Source organism: Lactuca virosa, chromosome 3, assembly GCF_052849685.1.
Source record: "Lactuca virosa cultivar CGN04683 chromosome 3, Lactuca_virosa_CGN04683_v6, whole genome shotgun sequence".
Classification (NCBI taxonomy): domain Eukaryota; kingdom Viridiplantae; phylum Streptophyta; class Magnoliopsida; order Asterales; family Asteraceae; genus Lactuca; species Lactuca virosa.
In genome coordinates, this window is record NC_136428.1 from 370,226,377 (window position 1) to 370,241,836 (window position 15,460).

General features: G+C 45.2%; 1 non-coding gene across 1 annotated transcript; it reads left to right on the forward strand.

Moving 5' to 3' along the window:
- The first annotated feature begins 256 nt into the window (after nucleotides 1–256).
- LOC145168237 (small nucleolar RNA R71) lies at nucleotides 257–363 on the forward strand. The gene has a single exon (XR_013741805.1). It is a non-coding gene; the product is annotated as a small nucleolar RNA R71 (small nucleolar RNA).
- The last annotated feature ends 15,097 nt before the right edge of the window (nucleotides 364–15,460 follow it).

The window sequence follows — 15,460 nt, forward strand, 5'->3', positions numbered from 1 at the left end:
CATTTGTGTCAATCTCCGGTCCATAGTATTGAGCATCGCCATCATATCAGCCATTTCTTCAGAATGTGTACTCCCACTACCTTTTGCTCCATCTTGTCTTGGGTTGTGGTACTCACGAGAGTGTCTTGCGAATTCTTCAACTAACTCCTCGACCTCCCTTGGATTCTTCTTTGTCAATGGCCCTTAAGAGTCAATGAGTTGTCTTGTCATAACATTGACCCCATCGTAGAAAATAGATATCTCTTGTTGAACATTTAGATCATGTTGAGGACAATTCCTTAACAACCCCTTGTAGCGCTCCCAAGCTTCGTATAATGACTCCCCCGGTTGTTGCTCAAAGTTGGCTATTGCCTTCTTGAGTTTAGCTATCTTGGAAGGTGGGCAAAACTGATATAGAAATTGCTCACGCATTCGAGCCCAAGTAGTGATTGTACCCGGAGGAAGTGCTTTCAACTAGTCTTTTGCAGCTCCCTTAAAAGTAACGGGAAGCATCCTTAATAAGACGGTATCTCTGTTCACATTCAGAACATTAAAATAATCTGCAATGTCATTAACTTCATCTAGGTGCTTAAAAGCATCCTCATGATCTTTTCCATAGAATGAAATATCCTTTAGTGCATTAAGGATGTGGCCCTTCAACTCGAATGTGGCAGTGGCAGGAATCGCGGGTTGTACCAAACCCGAATCAACATCATCTCTGATACGTTTCTTGTAAGCTCCCATGGACATCTCGTCAATATTTGTCATTTCGTTGCTTGAATCGTCTTCTGGTTCGCTCGTATATAGTCCAAACTCGGCTTCGGATTCGTATTCTGATTCGTTTGGGTTAGGAGTTGGTTCTAGGTTTTCAACTTTGCTCTTGTCCTTTGAAGATGAACTTGATTCTCCCATTTTCTTCCCCGACTTCTTTGAGAACACTGACTTGAGTTCTTGTAAGGGTGTCTTCTTTGGTGTTTGATCTTCTTTCACGTTCTTATCTTTCTTTTTGAGAAGGGCAGACTTTGGATCTTCAAGAAGTGGCACCAAAGGTGTGTTGGACCCTCTGGTCATGTACTTCTGCAAGATAAACAAAATAAACAAAAACGTAAAACTGAACTAAGAAAGACAAACTAAAAACTAAGAAAACGAGGATCACAGGATTCATGTCGTGAGCCTGTAAAGCTCACGTCGTGAGTTCTGTAATGCAGAAAAAAAATTAAAACTGAAAAAATAACTCTTTGCAGGTTTTACCCCACAAAAAGGATCGATTAATTTAATGCAAATAAATTAGCAATTACTAAGCCGTTCCCCGGCAACGGTGCCAAAAACTTGATGTGCACAAAAGTACCCACTAATTTTATAATTTATAACCTAACTAACTTAACTAACTAAAATGCACCTAGGCAGTGTACCTAGTCGAATTATAGAATAGTTGGGTAAGTCGGGTGTCGCTCACAGGGAACGGTGTTAACTAATTAATCTACTTACTACTAAATTAACCTAATTATTAACAGCTTAAAAAGGGTTTTATCTAATTTTACAAGATCAGACGAACTTTACTCAAATTCAATCAATTACTAAAAACACTCCTGTTTAGTTCGAATCCACTTCTTCCTTATGGTTAGCTAACTATCATGGATTATCAAAGTTGGTTATCTAATTTATTTTATATTAGTAATTTAGGTCTAAATTTACCAATATTTGACTAATTCATGTAAAACTATGCATGGTCACACAATCAAACACAGAATTAGTTATGATTATGAATTTGCTATGTAAGATTGTGTAAACATAATTATGGTCATAATTTATGTTCTCTAGCATAGCTAAATTTATTTACTTCAATTACTATCTAAGATTTTGGTCGATCCTAGCTCTAGCAATTCAGTGTTCACTAAATCACTAGGTTTCAAGTTCATGTAATTCAATAATCACCAAGCTATACAGAACATGAATTCAAGCAACTAAAGAAACAAATATTAACATGTTAGGTAGTACAAATCAAACACAAGCAAATTACCAACTAAGCAAATCCATTATCAGTAAGCTAAACCATAAGTTAGAAGCTTCATCTAGCTAAACAAGAGTAGCTAGATTCAGCTGCTCAGAGCAACTAATAAACAAACACAATTCATAATAGAAGTCATAATGAATGTACCAAACAAATAAACTTTTGATGTACTTTTCTCTCCCAAGGTGATAAAAGCCTCTTCCAGAACTTCTTCTCTCCTCTAAATCGTCTCTAGGTCTGCCTTCTATCAGCCAAAAGTCCCCCAAGTCGTAATGGACAATGATATATATACTTTCTGATTTTGTCGAGTTCACGTCGTGAGCCAATAAGTCTCACGTCGTGAATATGAGATAATCGTGTTCGACAAGGATTCCTCCATCCGGATGCATATCTTCTAGAAAACTCCAACTCACGTCGTGAATCTAAACTTCTCACGACGTGAATTTGTCAGATTTCGTGGGTTTCTTGTCTTTTGATTCTCCAAGTCTCCAAAGTTCCAAGTGTTGTCAATTTTGGTCCCTTACTTCGAAAATGCTTCTACTTTGGCTGCAAAATATAATTTTAACTTATAAGTACCATTATTCTATGCAAATAACCAAATTATCAGTAAAAATGTAAATGAATATTGCCTAAAAATATGTATAAATATGGCAATATCAACACTTAGAGCACATGTCTTACAATAGATGATGTTTACGTAAGAATAGAATTTCCTAGCTGAAAATGCTAGTTGTGACATCATCCCCCCGTTAGAGGGAATTTCGTCCCAGAATTCTTTTGAAAGATAGGGCTATGAACGAGAGAATAGATGAGGGCACTTTAGTTTCATCTGGTCTTCGCATTCCCATATGAATTCCGGTCTACGCTTAGCGTTCCATCGAACCTTCATAATAGATATGCGACTATGTTTTGTACGTTTCACTTTCCTGTCCAATATGTCTACCGGCTCTTCGACGAACAGGAGATTCTTGTTTATTTCAATCTCTTCTAAAGGAATGACAAGAGTTTCATCTGATAAGCACTTTTCAAGTTCGAGAAGTGGAACATGGGGTGTACGTTGCTGAGCTCTGAAGGTAGCTGCAACTTATAAGCTACCGGACCAATTCGGGCAAGAATCTCGAACAGTCCGATGTATCGCAGGTTCAGTTTTTCCCCGTTTCCTAAAACGGATCATTACTTTCCAGGGAGAGACTTTCAATAGCACCCGCTCTCCGACCTGGAATTCCAGAGGTGTAGCACCCGGTTCTTGGTACGTATTCTTTTTATCAAATCTTTAAATGTTTTGCATTTTGGGTCTTGGACTCGGCGAGTTGAAGGACCAACTCGCCGAGTAGAAGCGGGATGGGACGCAGAGTTTAAGCTGTGGACTCGGCGAGTCGGGTCCCGGACTCGGCGAGTAGGCCCTGTCTGGACAAAAACCCTAACCCGAGGGTTTGCACCCTATTTAAACACCTTAACTCGACCTCCTTCGTCCCATTTGCTCCCAGAAGACCCCCATGGCAAACCCTAGCCGTTATTGAAGCAATCTAAGGCATTTGGAGCGGTTTTGGTGCTTTTGTGATCCAAGGAAGGAAGGAAAAGCTTGAAGGATCAAGAGGAGGCTAGAAGGATTCGGTTTTGAGCATCATTTGCAGTCTTCAAAAGGTATAAAGTCTATACCTTGCTTGCTCTTTTGATAGATCCCATTTTGTGGAGTTTTAGGGCTTTTCTAAGCCGTTTTGGTCACCAACCATGATTGCAAGCATGGTTTGGGGTTGATGTTTCGGATCTAGGTCCTTAGAGGGGTTACAAGGCAGAAAGGAGTGGCTTTTGCACTCAAAGAAGGCCCCATGCATTGTAAGAGCTTGTTTTAGGACCTTTTGAGCTCAAAGTCCCATGCAAGCACGTAAAGGTTGTAACTTTACGTGCTAGATCGATTGTAGAAGCATAGATCTATCTTTTGATCAAGGGTTGTACATCAGAAATTGAAGATTTAGTGAGAGGATGTGACCAACTCGACGAGTCCATTCTTGGACTCGGCGAGTCCAAGGTTCTGTCCCATATCAGTTGAGGGTCGTAAGGACCCAGTTGAGTGTGGAAAGGTTTCAGGAAGGTCCCGGGGAGTGACCCAACGTTCTGGACTAAGCATTGTTCTGGAAGTTCATGGGACTCGGCGAATGTATGAGCGGACTCGGCGAGTCCAAGGCAATCTTCTTAGAACTCGACGAGTTGTTCATCAACTCGGCGAGTCGAGGACAGAACTTGTTCATCAGATGAAGGTGAACTCGACGAGTTGTTCATCAACTCGGCGAGTCGGATGAGTTTTCATGTGACGTTCCTATGAGAGAGGAACTCGTCGAGTTGTCGGCCCAACTCGACGAGTAGAAGCGGGTATAAGGACAAATGGAAAGATAGGGACTCGGCGAGTTGGCAAGCCAACTCGGCGAGTCAGGTCAACTGGAAGTTGACTTTTACTTTGACTTGACTTGATCAGGGGTAAATGGTCATTTTACCCAAAGAGTAGATATCAGACTCTAATGGTGTGTTTTGTGGGATTTATAGCCGGAGGATTTCCGGAGCAGCAGCAGCAGATAGAGAGTTCCCGCACAGATCAGCAGCTACTACGAGGTGAGTTACCTTCCAGTAGCGGTGGGTCTACGGCCACAATGTCGGCCCACCAGTAGGGATCGTATGATAGATGTTTGTCTTTGTGATATCACTCTGTGTTGCTACTACCTGATATGTTATATGCTAGCGTGATATGATATGTGATAGTGATGGAGTTCGGTTGTTAGGACCGAAGGGTAGGTTAGGCACCCCAAATATGCCTAACAGTATGTTATGATGTGTTAAGCTGCTAGCATGATATGTTACATGAGCTAGAGGTAGTAGGAGGGGGAATAGTCCCCGAGATTCGGTTGTTAGGACCGAAGGGTAGGTCGGACACCCCAGATATGTTTGACAGTAGATTATGCTATGATATATGCGATAGTAGTAGTAGGGGGTGAAATAGTCCCCGAGGTTCGGTTGTTAGGACCGAAGGGTAGTCAGCACCCCAGAATGGCTCGACACGGGTAGATCAGCACCCCATAATGGCTTGACACGGGTAGGACGGCACCCCAGAATGGCCGCACGGGTAGGTCGGCACCCCAGAATGCCCGTACGGGTAGGTCGGCACCCCAGAATGGCCGTACCGGGTAGTTCAGGCACCCCAGAAATGCCTGGCAGTATGTATGCTATAAGATTGTATGGTGTGTGGCCGATGGGGGAACTCACTAAGCTTTGTGCTTACAGTTTACAGTTTTGTTTTCAGGTACCTCTTCAGCGAAGGGGAAGGAGCTGGCGCGGTAGCGGCACATCATACACACACACATTGGTTTTCCGCATTATGAGATGTTATGGGATTGTACTCTGACATTATTATTTTCATGCTTTGGTTTTCAGACACGAGTTATGTTGTTATGAAATGATATGATCGGATGATGTTTTACTACAAATGTTTTGCAAACCGCTTATTTTAAATGAAATATTTGGGCGTGAAAATTGGGTCGTTACAAGTTGGTATCAGAGCCCTGGTTTGAGGGATTCGGACACACCTTCGGGGGTGTCTGGACTCAAATCGAGGGATTAAAATATTTTTATAAAGAAATGATTTTCTAAAGGCTTAGTAAAAGAGTTTTGAGAAAAAACAAGGTGTGTGATGTGCGCGACCGGCCGAGCTCAAGTAAGTTTTCCCCAGAGTACCCATACAAGTTTATGTTATGTTTTACCAGTTTCAGTAGAACAACATGCTAGAATAGGACTAAGGATCTAGGAATTATGCCTTATGTGCCTGCTTTATGTGCTTCAGCTTATGTGAATTGCATGCTAGTATTGAGTAGACAGCAGTAGGATAGCCTGTTTAGGTTATGCCTGATAGTATGAGCTTAGCATTGTATGCTAGTGCAGTTTCTCGCTATGAGAACAGATTGCTTGAATAGTTTTCCTGTGTCCGAATGATGCTTGCTTCGTGCTTAGTAGGGCTCGGAGCGATGGGAGTTAGCCATTAGGTGAATACGTCACGTCACATGTGATCAGGGTTGAATAATTTAAGAGTGCTGGATTTGGCCCTATTGCGCAGCTCTCGTTTGAGTCTAACCGTTATAGGGACGAGTCTCTTAGTCGAAGGATTATCTGAGCCTCGTCACATGTGATGGTATTCAGGTGATGGCTAATTGGCATTACAAGGAGGCATTCAGCAGCTGAGGACTGGTTTGGGTAGAGTCGGAGATTTCCCTAGGGTAAGCCTAGGATGAGAGTAGTAGAGATCCGTAGCAGTAAAAGAGACTTGGTTGAGTTAAGATAACTCTTGAGGAAAGTACGGATAGATGTGGAAGGTAGTATGGGCCCGTACTACTAAAAGCAGAGGATCCATACCCGATTCAAGAGGGGCCAAGACGAAACCAAGGAAATTGTGGAGTATGTGTGAGAACCCTCAACAGCGACGAGTATTCTGACAGTTATTGTGATATGGTTTCAGCATGGTGACGTTGCGCGAGATATCAGTTGGCAGTTCAGGTACCGGGGAGGGATCTGGCTCTGACTCTGGAGCCGGGCAGCTTGATGGTCGGATGAGGGAGTTTATTTCAACAGAAATTATGCGCAACATCATTGATCAGACTCCTGTGATCTTCGGTTCGATCAAGGAGGCCGTCATGGAGCTTTTGGACAGTTGTCTTGAGGCCTTTAGGGCCGGGTTAGTTTCAGGGCAGTTTGGGGCTTGTCTAGAGCCCGATTCTTGTGGATCCCAGGGATCCATCAGGGAGGGGGATCCCATTCTTAGCTCTTTCCATCAGGGGTCGGGAGTGAGTGGGGCACCCTGTCCCCAGGAGAGTCAATTACAGGATTGGATTGTTGCAGAGGTTTCGCGGGCCCTCCGCGAAGAGTTACCAGACACCATCGGGCGTGTCACTGATAGATTGGTCGCCGGGATGGAAAGGCGGGCCTCAGCTATCTAGGCGATAGGTGAAATGGTCACGGTGACACGGGAACAGGAGATTGGTTCAGATAGTCAGTTGAGGAAGAGGAGGCGGTCTTCCGGCCTAGTTCGGCAAGATGGGCAGATAGACACCGCCGTAGCTGATGTCAGGGACCCGCAGGGTCGAGATGGTTGCACGAGGAAGGAGGGAGCACGGGATGACGTGCGCAGCAAGTCTAAGTGCGGCAGATGCGGATGGAGGGGTCACAAACGCCAAGAATGCGCAGTAGAAGTAGAGTTATGCCATCGTTGCCATCAGCCCGGTCATGTCAGGGCAAATTGCCCCGCTCAGCGGATGGGACAGCCTCAGTATCATCGCAGGCCTCGGAAGGAAGGAGGATTTGGGGGTTCTTTAGAGAAGGTTGCGGGTATGAATCTTCCTCTCCCTATCAGCTTGTGTTATGATTTTATTGTTATAGTTCTGCATCAGTAAGGATGATAATATTTCGGAATTTTATGGCCTGCTTACGATTAAGTTATATGCCATCTGCATACCTTGGATACTAGAATGATAGTTGAAGACGTTCCCTGTAGAGCAGGTTACTTCGGATGCAGTATTAGTAGCAAGTATGAATAGGACGGTAGTGTCTCACTATTTTCCGGAAGGTGTTATTTGTGTTTAGATCAGTTATATTCTCAGCAGTGGTAAGCTTGAGTTCCCAGCAGGGTAAGCAGAGGACGATAGGATAGTAGTTCGAAGATGTTTCCCCTTAAGTGCAGGTTCTCAGGATGCAGTCACTGAAGCAGGAACAATCGGGGATTGAAAGGTGCTCGACTAGTTGACAAGGCTGGGTTAGGTCTGATGAAGGGTTAGTTGAAGCGCCAGCAGAGATAAACGTTAATTGTCAGCGAATCGAGCCTTTAGATGATAGGAAGGATGGGGAATCCTTTCCAAGACTGAGGAGCATCACGAGAAGCACCTGAGGGAGGTGCTAGAGACTTTGAGGAGGGAGAGAATTTTCGCAAGGTTCTTCAATTGTGAGTTCTGGTTGCGCGGGGTGCAATTTCTTGGGCACCTTGTCAATCAGAAGGATATTCCAGTCGATCCGGCCAAGTTAGAGGCCGCGATGCAGTGGGAGATTCTGAGGTCTCCAATTGAGATTCGGAACTTCCTGGGTCTAGCGGGTTATTACCGGAGATTTATTCGGAATTTTAGAAGTTGTGTGATCTTTTGGATTAGCTGGTATTGAAACCCTAGCAATGGTAAGCGTGGGTTCTAGCAGATTGGTCATGGGTGATAAGAAGGATTGAGAATCCTTCCAGTATTGTGTGTTGTGGAACGTTAGTTGAATCAAAGTGGGGGAGAATCATCCAAGGATTCAGAAGTAGGAGCAGTTTTGAAACTGGGATAAGTTTCGCGTGCTTGTGTGGAAGGAAGACAGCCCAAGCGGCTGTATGGTTAGAGTGTTGTAAGCCAGCGGGTGTAGCCGTAGCATTCACTAGCAGCCAGATAGTGTTAGAGTGTTGTAAGTCTGCGGGTGTAGCCGTAGCATTCACTAGCAGCCAGATAGTGTTAGAGTGTTGTAAGTCTGCGGGTGTAGCCGTAGCATTCACTAGCAGCCAAATAGTGTTAGAGTGTTGTAAGTCTGCGGGTGTAGCCGTAGCATTCACTAGCAGCCAGATAGTGCTAGAGTGTTGTAAGTCTGCGGGTGTAGCCGTAGCATTCATTAGCAGCAGATAGTGCTTGAGTGATGTAAGTCTGATGGTGTAGTCGCAGCCTTCACTTGGTCGGTAGATAGCGTGAGCGCGTTGTTAGGACGCAGAAGGAACAGTAGTACCCACCAGTTCGGGTGTAGCAGTAAGGATATGGAAATCCACGGATTGGATTTCGGAATTACCCAGAAGGATTAGATCAGGTTGAGTCAGTGATACGACTGCAGGAATGCCACTGCAGTTGTGGGATCAGGGAAGCAATGGACTGTATAAGATTGATTGTGATATAGGGCTACCATCGGTTAGGTAGCAATCACTTTTAGCCTGTATTTGGTGACGTCAGGATTCGACGTACGAACCCGATCGGTTGGATCGGGAGGTTGTTAGAGTCTCAATGGCATGGAAACTAGTGGCAACTAGTTCTAGAGAAGGGAATTGTTCAGAAGTCGTGTGAGGCGACTAAGTGGGAGACCTTTGGGTCCGCAACCGGGCCGGAACCCGGTATTTCAGATAATTGGTGAACGAACTGAGACCAGGAAGGTCTCGTTAGATTTTGGAAAGCAACCATGTGGCAGCATACTGCTCCAGGCAGTTCAGTGTTCGGGCAGTTTCGGCGTTTGGGCAATGTTAGTAATTGTGCCCTAAGTGCAAGTACGGGCAGGATAGCTGGTTTATTAGGAAGTGACAAGTCACTCACAGCGGAAATAGCTGAGCATTGGCCAAGTATAAGTGATCTACAGGGATGTTCGGTTTACTTCCAGGTTTTGGAAGAAGTTTCATGACGAGCTGGGTACTCGTCTGCATTTTAGCACCACCTTTCACCCGCAGACAGATGGTCAGAGCGAGCGGACCATCCAGACGCTAGAGGATATGTTGCGGGCATGTGTTTTACACTTCGAAGGTAGTTGGGATACCTACCTTCCGTTGGCCGAGTTCTCGTATAATAATAGCTATCATACGAGTATTGACCGTCCTCCCTTCGAGATGTTATACGGGAGGAAGTGCAGAACCCCGATATCTTGGCGTGAGGTTGGCCAGAGGGTCATGGGGAGCACCGAAGTGGTGCTCAAGACGACAGAGAGGATTCAGCAAGTTCGGAGCAGGCTTCAGACCGCTCAGAGTTGGCAGAAAAGTTATACCGACAAGCGTCGATCGGACCTGGAGTTTCAGGTCGGGGATATGATTCTCCTGAAGGTGTCGCCATGGAAGGGCGTCATCCGGTTCAGGAAACGGGGCAAGTTGGGTTCCAGGTATATTGGACCCTTCAGGGTTATAGCCCGGGTGGGCAAGGTGACCTACAGACTGGATCTGCCAGCCGAACTCAGTCAGATCCACAACACTTTCCACGTCTCCCAGCTGCGGAAGTGCCTGGTGGACGATTCAGCAGTGGTACCCATGGAGGACATCCAGCTGGATGACAACCTGAATTACATCGAGCGGCCTATAGCGATCCTTGACCGGAAGTCGAAGGATCTGAGGAACAAAAGAGTGGAACTCGTGAAGGTGCAATGGCAGCACCGGAAGGGGTCGGAGTGGACTTGGGAGCCGGTGGACGAGATGATGGAGCATTACCCCGAGCTGTTTCAGGATCGAGCAGCAGACTTCGAGGACAAAGTCTAAAATAAATGGGGGAGATTTGTAGCACACGGTTCTTGGTACGTATTCTTTTTATCAAATCTTTAAATGTTTTTCATTTTGGGTCTTGGACTCGGCGAGTTGAAGGACCAACTCGCCGAGTAGAAGCAGGATGGGACGCGGAGTTTAAGCTGTGGACTCGTCGAGTCGGGTCCCGGACTCGGCGAGTAGCCCCTGTCTGGACAAAAACCCTAACCCGAGGGTTTGCACCCTATTTAAACACCTTAACTCGGCCTCCTTCGTCCCATTTGCTCCCAGAAGACCCCCATGGCAAACCCTAGCCGTTATTGAAGTAATCTAAGGCATTTGGAGCGATTTTGGTGCTTTTGTGATCCAAGGAAGGAAGGAAAAGCTTGAAGGATCAAGAGGATGCTAGAAGGATTCGGTTTTGAGCATCATTTGCAGTCTTCAGAAGGTATAAAGTCTATACCTTGCTTGCTCTTTTGATAGATCCCATTTTGTGGAGTTTTAGGGCTTTTCTAAGCCATTTTGGTCACCAACCATGATTGCAAGCATGGTTTGGGGTTGATGTTTCAGATCTAGGTCCTTAGAGGGGTTACAAGGCAGAAAGGAGTGGCTTTTGCACTCAAAGAAGGCCCCATGCATTGTAAGAGCTTGTTTTAGGACCTTTTGAGCTCAAAGTCCCATGCAAGCACGTAAAGGTTGTAACTTTATGTGCTAGATCGATTGTAGAAGCATAGATCTATCTTTTGATCAAGGGTTGTACATCAGAAATCGAAGATTTAGTGAGAGGATGTGACCAACTCGACGAGTCCATTCTTGGACTCGGCGAGTCCAAGGTTCTGTCCCATATCAGTTGAGGGTCGTAAGGACCCAGTTGAGTGTGGAAAGGTTTCAGGAAGGTCCCGGGGAGTGACCCAACGTTCTGGACTAAGCATTGTTCTGGAATTTCATGGGACTCGGCGAATGTATGAGCGGACTCGGCGAGTCCAAGGCAATCTTCTTAGAACTCGACGAGTTGTTCATCAACTCGACGAGTCGAGGACAGAACTTGTTCATCATATGAAGGTGAACTCGACGAGTTGTTCATCAACTCGGCGAGTCGGATGAGTTTTCATGTGGCGTTCCTATGAGAGAGGAACTCGTCGAGTTGTCGGCCCAACTCGACGAGTAAAAGCGGGTATAAGGACAAATGGAAAGATAGGGACTCGGCGAGTTGGCAAGCCAACTCGGCGAGTCAGGTCAATTGAAAGTTGACTTTGACTTTGACTTGACTTGATAGGGGTAAAATGGTCATTTTACCCAAAGAGTAGATATCAGACTCTGATGGTGTGTTTTGTGGGATTTATAGCCGGAGGATTTCCGGAGCAGCAGCAGCAGATAGAGAGTTCCCGCACAGATCAGCAGCTACTACGAGGTGAGTTACCTTCCAGTAGCGGTGGGTCTACGGCCACAATGTCGGCCCACCAGTAGGGATCGTATGATAGATGTTTGTCTTTGTGATATCACTCTGTGTTGCTACTACCTGATATGTTATATGCTAGCGTGATATGATATGTGATAGTGATAGAGTTCGGTTGTTAGGACCGAAGGGTAGGTTAGGCACCCCAAATATGCCTAACAGTATGTTATGATGTGTTTAGCTGCTAGCATGATATGTTACATGAGCTAGAGGTAGTAGGAGGGGGAATAGTCCCCGAGATTCGGTTGTTAGGACCGAAGGGTAGGTCGGACACCCCAGATATGTTTGACAGTAGATTATGCTATGATATATGCGATAGTAGTAGTAGGGGGTGAAATAGTCCCCGAGGTTCGGTTGTTAGGACCGAAGGGTAGTCAGCACCCCAGAATGGCTCGACACGGGTAGATCAGCACCCCATAATGGCTTGACACGGGTAGGACGGCACCCCAGAATGGCCGCACGGGTAGGTCGGCACCCCAGAATGCCCGTACGGGTAGGTCGGCACCCCAGAATGGCCGTACCGGGTAGTTCAGGCACCCCAGAAATGCCTGGCAGTATGTATGCTATATGATTGTATGGTGTGTGGCCGATGGGGGAACTCACTAAGCTTTGTGCTTACAGTTTACAGTTTTGTTTTCAGGTACCTCTTCAGCGAAGGGGAAGGAGCTGGCGCGGTAGCGGCACATCATACACACACACACACATTGGTTTTCCGCATTATGAGATGTTTTGGGATTGTACTCTGACATTATTATTTTCATGCTTTGGTTTTCAGACACGAGTTATGTTTTTATGAAATGATATGATCGGATGATGTTTTACTACAAATGTTTTGCAAACCGCTTATTTTAAATGAAATTTTTGGGCGTGAAAATTGGGTCGTTACAAGAGGCTTCCGCCGTTTGTCAGCGTAGCTCTTTTGTCGGTCTCGAGATGCTTGGAGTCAAGCTTTGATTTGGATTATCTTTTCTGTTGTTTCTCGAGTGATTCTTGACCCTGTAAGAGTGTTGCTTGGTGATTTCCCTTTCACCAGCTGGGTGTCACCCACCTCAGCCCAGCAGAGAGGCGATCTGCATTTGCGACCATATAAAGCCTCAAAAGGAGTAACCTTAATGCTCGTGTGATAGCTGTTATTATACGAGAATTCAATCAAAGGCGATTGATTATTCCGTGATTTGCCAAAATCGATCACACAGACTCCGAGCATATCTTCAATTGTTTGGATAGTTTGCTCACTCTGGCCATCGGTTTGAGGAGGGGTAAGCAGTGCTCATCTCTAGCTGTGTCCCCATAGCTTTCTGGGGCGACTGTCAAAATCTTGAAGTAAATCCAGTATCCCGATCCGAGATAATAGATACTGATACCCCATGAAGTCTCACGATCTCTTTTATATAGGTTCGAGTTAATCTTTCCGTCTTGTATGATTCCTTTACTGGCAGGAAATGGGTAGATTTGGTTAACCTAATGGCGATCATCCAGTTAGCGCCTAATCCAACCTTTGTAATAGTATTCTTCGCCTTTTTTACTTCGAGACTTTTATCCATTCCACGCAGTGCTTCCTTCACGGTATTCTCCGGCTTCTATGTCACCCAAGCCGGTTGTAGGTGTTGACTGTGTTTGTTCTTGTTTCGAGAGTAGACGAGTATATTATCGATGAAAATAATTAAAATGTTGATTAGGAATGGGTGGAAAACTCGGTTCGTGGGGTCCATGAATACCGCATGGCATTCATTTGTCCGAAGGACATCACAACAAATTCGCAATGACCGCATCGAGTTCGGAAAGCAGTTTTTGGAATGTCCTCTTCCCGGACTCGGAGTTGATGATATCCGGATCTTAGATCTATTTTGGAGAAGTAACTAGCTCCTTGAAGTTGGTCAAATAGGTCGTCAATCTGAGGAAGCGGGTATCGGTTTTGACAGTGAGTTTGTTTAACTCCCTATAATCGATGCACGTTCTGAAGGATCCATCTTTCTTCTTGACGAACAAGACTGGGGCTCCCCAGGGTGCGAAGCTTGGTTTGTTGAATCCGTTGCTCAACAATTAGCTTATTTGACTGGATAACTCCTGCATTTCGGCGGGAGCTAGCCTGTAGGGTGATTTGGCAATTGATGTGGCTCCTGGTATTAGGTCGATTCGAAATTCGACCTGTCTTTCTGGGGATATTCCCGGACGGTCTTCTGGAATGTCTTTAATGTTGATTTCTTCTTTGGCCTTGTCTAAAACATGAGCGAGGAACACGTAATTCTTCTTGTGCAGGCACTTCTATGCCTTGATGCACGAGATAAGACGAAGATTGGCGCCCGGTTTATCACCATAGATTATTAGAGTTTCGTGATTAGGGAGGTGAAGGCAAACGGCCTTCTCGTGGCACATAATATCGGCATGGTGGGGGCTTAACCAATCCATGTCGATGATCACATCAAAACTCGTAATATTTAATGGCATCAAATCTATTTGAAATGAATGGTTGTTTACTGTTAATGTGCACCCTACCTAAACATCTTTGGTTGTTTCGGTTTTCCCATTAGCCATCTCCACTGTGAAGGCTTCGCTTAGCTTCTGGGGTTGTTGTTTTAGTAAGTGTTTGAATTTGTTACTAACGAAGCTTCGCTCAGCTCCACTATCGAATAAGATGCAAGCGAAAGTGTTGTTAAGTGGGAGCGTACCAGTAACAATCGTCGGGTCTTGAATTGTCTCACCTTGACCCAAAGTCAAGATTCTTCCTGATCCTCCTGCCCCCTGGTTGTTGGCTTTGGGGCAGTTGCGTCTGAAATGACCGGTTCCTCCACATCTGTAACAAGTGTAACTAACCCCAGCATTATTGTTGTTGTTATTGTTGTTGCGGTTGTTGTTGTTGTTGTTGTTGTTGTTGTTGTAGTTTGGCTGTTGGTTCTGTTGTGGTTGAGATCTGTAGTATCGGGTGGTGTGTCCTTTCTTGTTGCATCTATTGCAATACGGCTTCCGGCAGGCTCCTTTATGATGGAAATTGCACTTGTTGCATTTTGGAAGTCTTCCAGCATATGGTCTTGCTGGTGTTGATTTAGTATGTGTCATGGCTGCATGGACAGCAACAACATGTTGTTTCTTTGAGGATCCTTGAGTTGGCTATCCCTTTCTCTTAATCTCAGACTCTCGCTTCCTACTCTTAAGTTTGGGGTTTGGAGTGCCTTGATAAGCTGTCACTCGTTGGTTTTTGTGGTTGTTACTTCGGCTGGAGTTGTCGACACTATTTCCACCTCTGTTGGTGTTGTTTGCGTCGAGTTGTGCCATAACAGCGGTTACAACAGCGGCTTGGAATGTAGCAGAGTCCATCTGCAGGATTGGTGTCTCACGGGTGTGCTTGTTATTTATGTGGGATGACATTTTCTGCTGCATGATGATAAGCAAGATCGCAAGTAACTATGGTCATTTCTGGTTGTACTCTATAAACTTTGCGTTTTTTCGTATGGTTCACAATGTTTCAATCTACATCCCTATGATGTATTTATGGTAGTGGGTAATCGTAGAGTTGGCACGAATATTCAGTCTATCCATAGAGTATATAGGTTGTTTTGGTTTTGAGATCCTTGAGTATCTAGCGGTTTTGGGGGGTTCGGTTGTGCATATAAGTGGACTCATGCGATAACACGAAATAAGAAGAACAAATAGTTGTTTCATTAGTGAGTACCATCTTAGTACACGAAAGAGAGTCATAACGGATAGCAGTGGGGGAAAAGCTGATCCTAATTGTGGTGGAAAGTGTCTGGTGGTGGTGCTGATG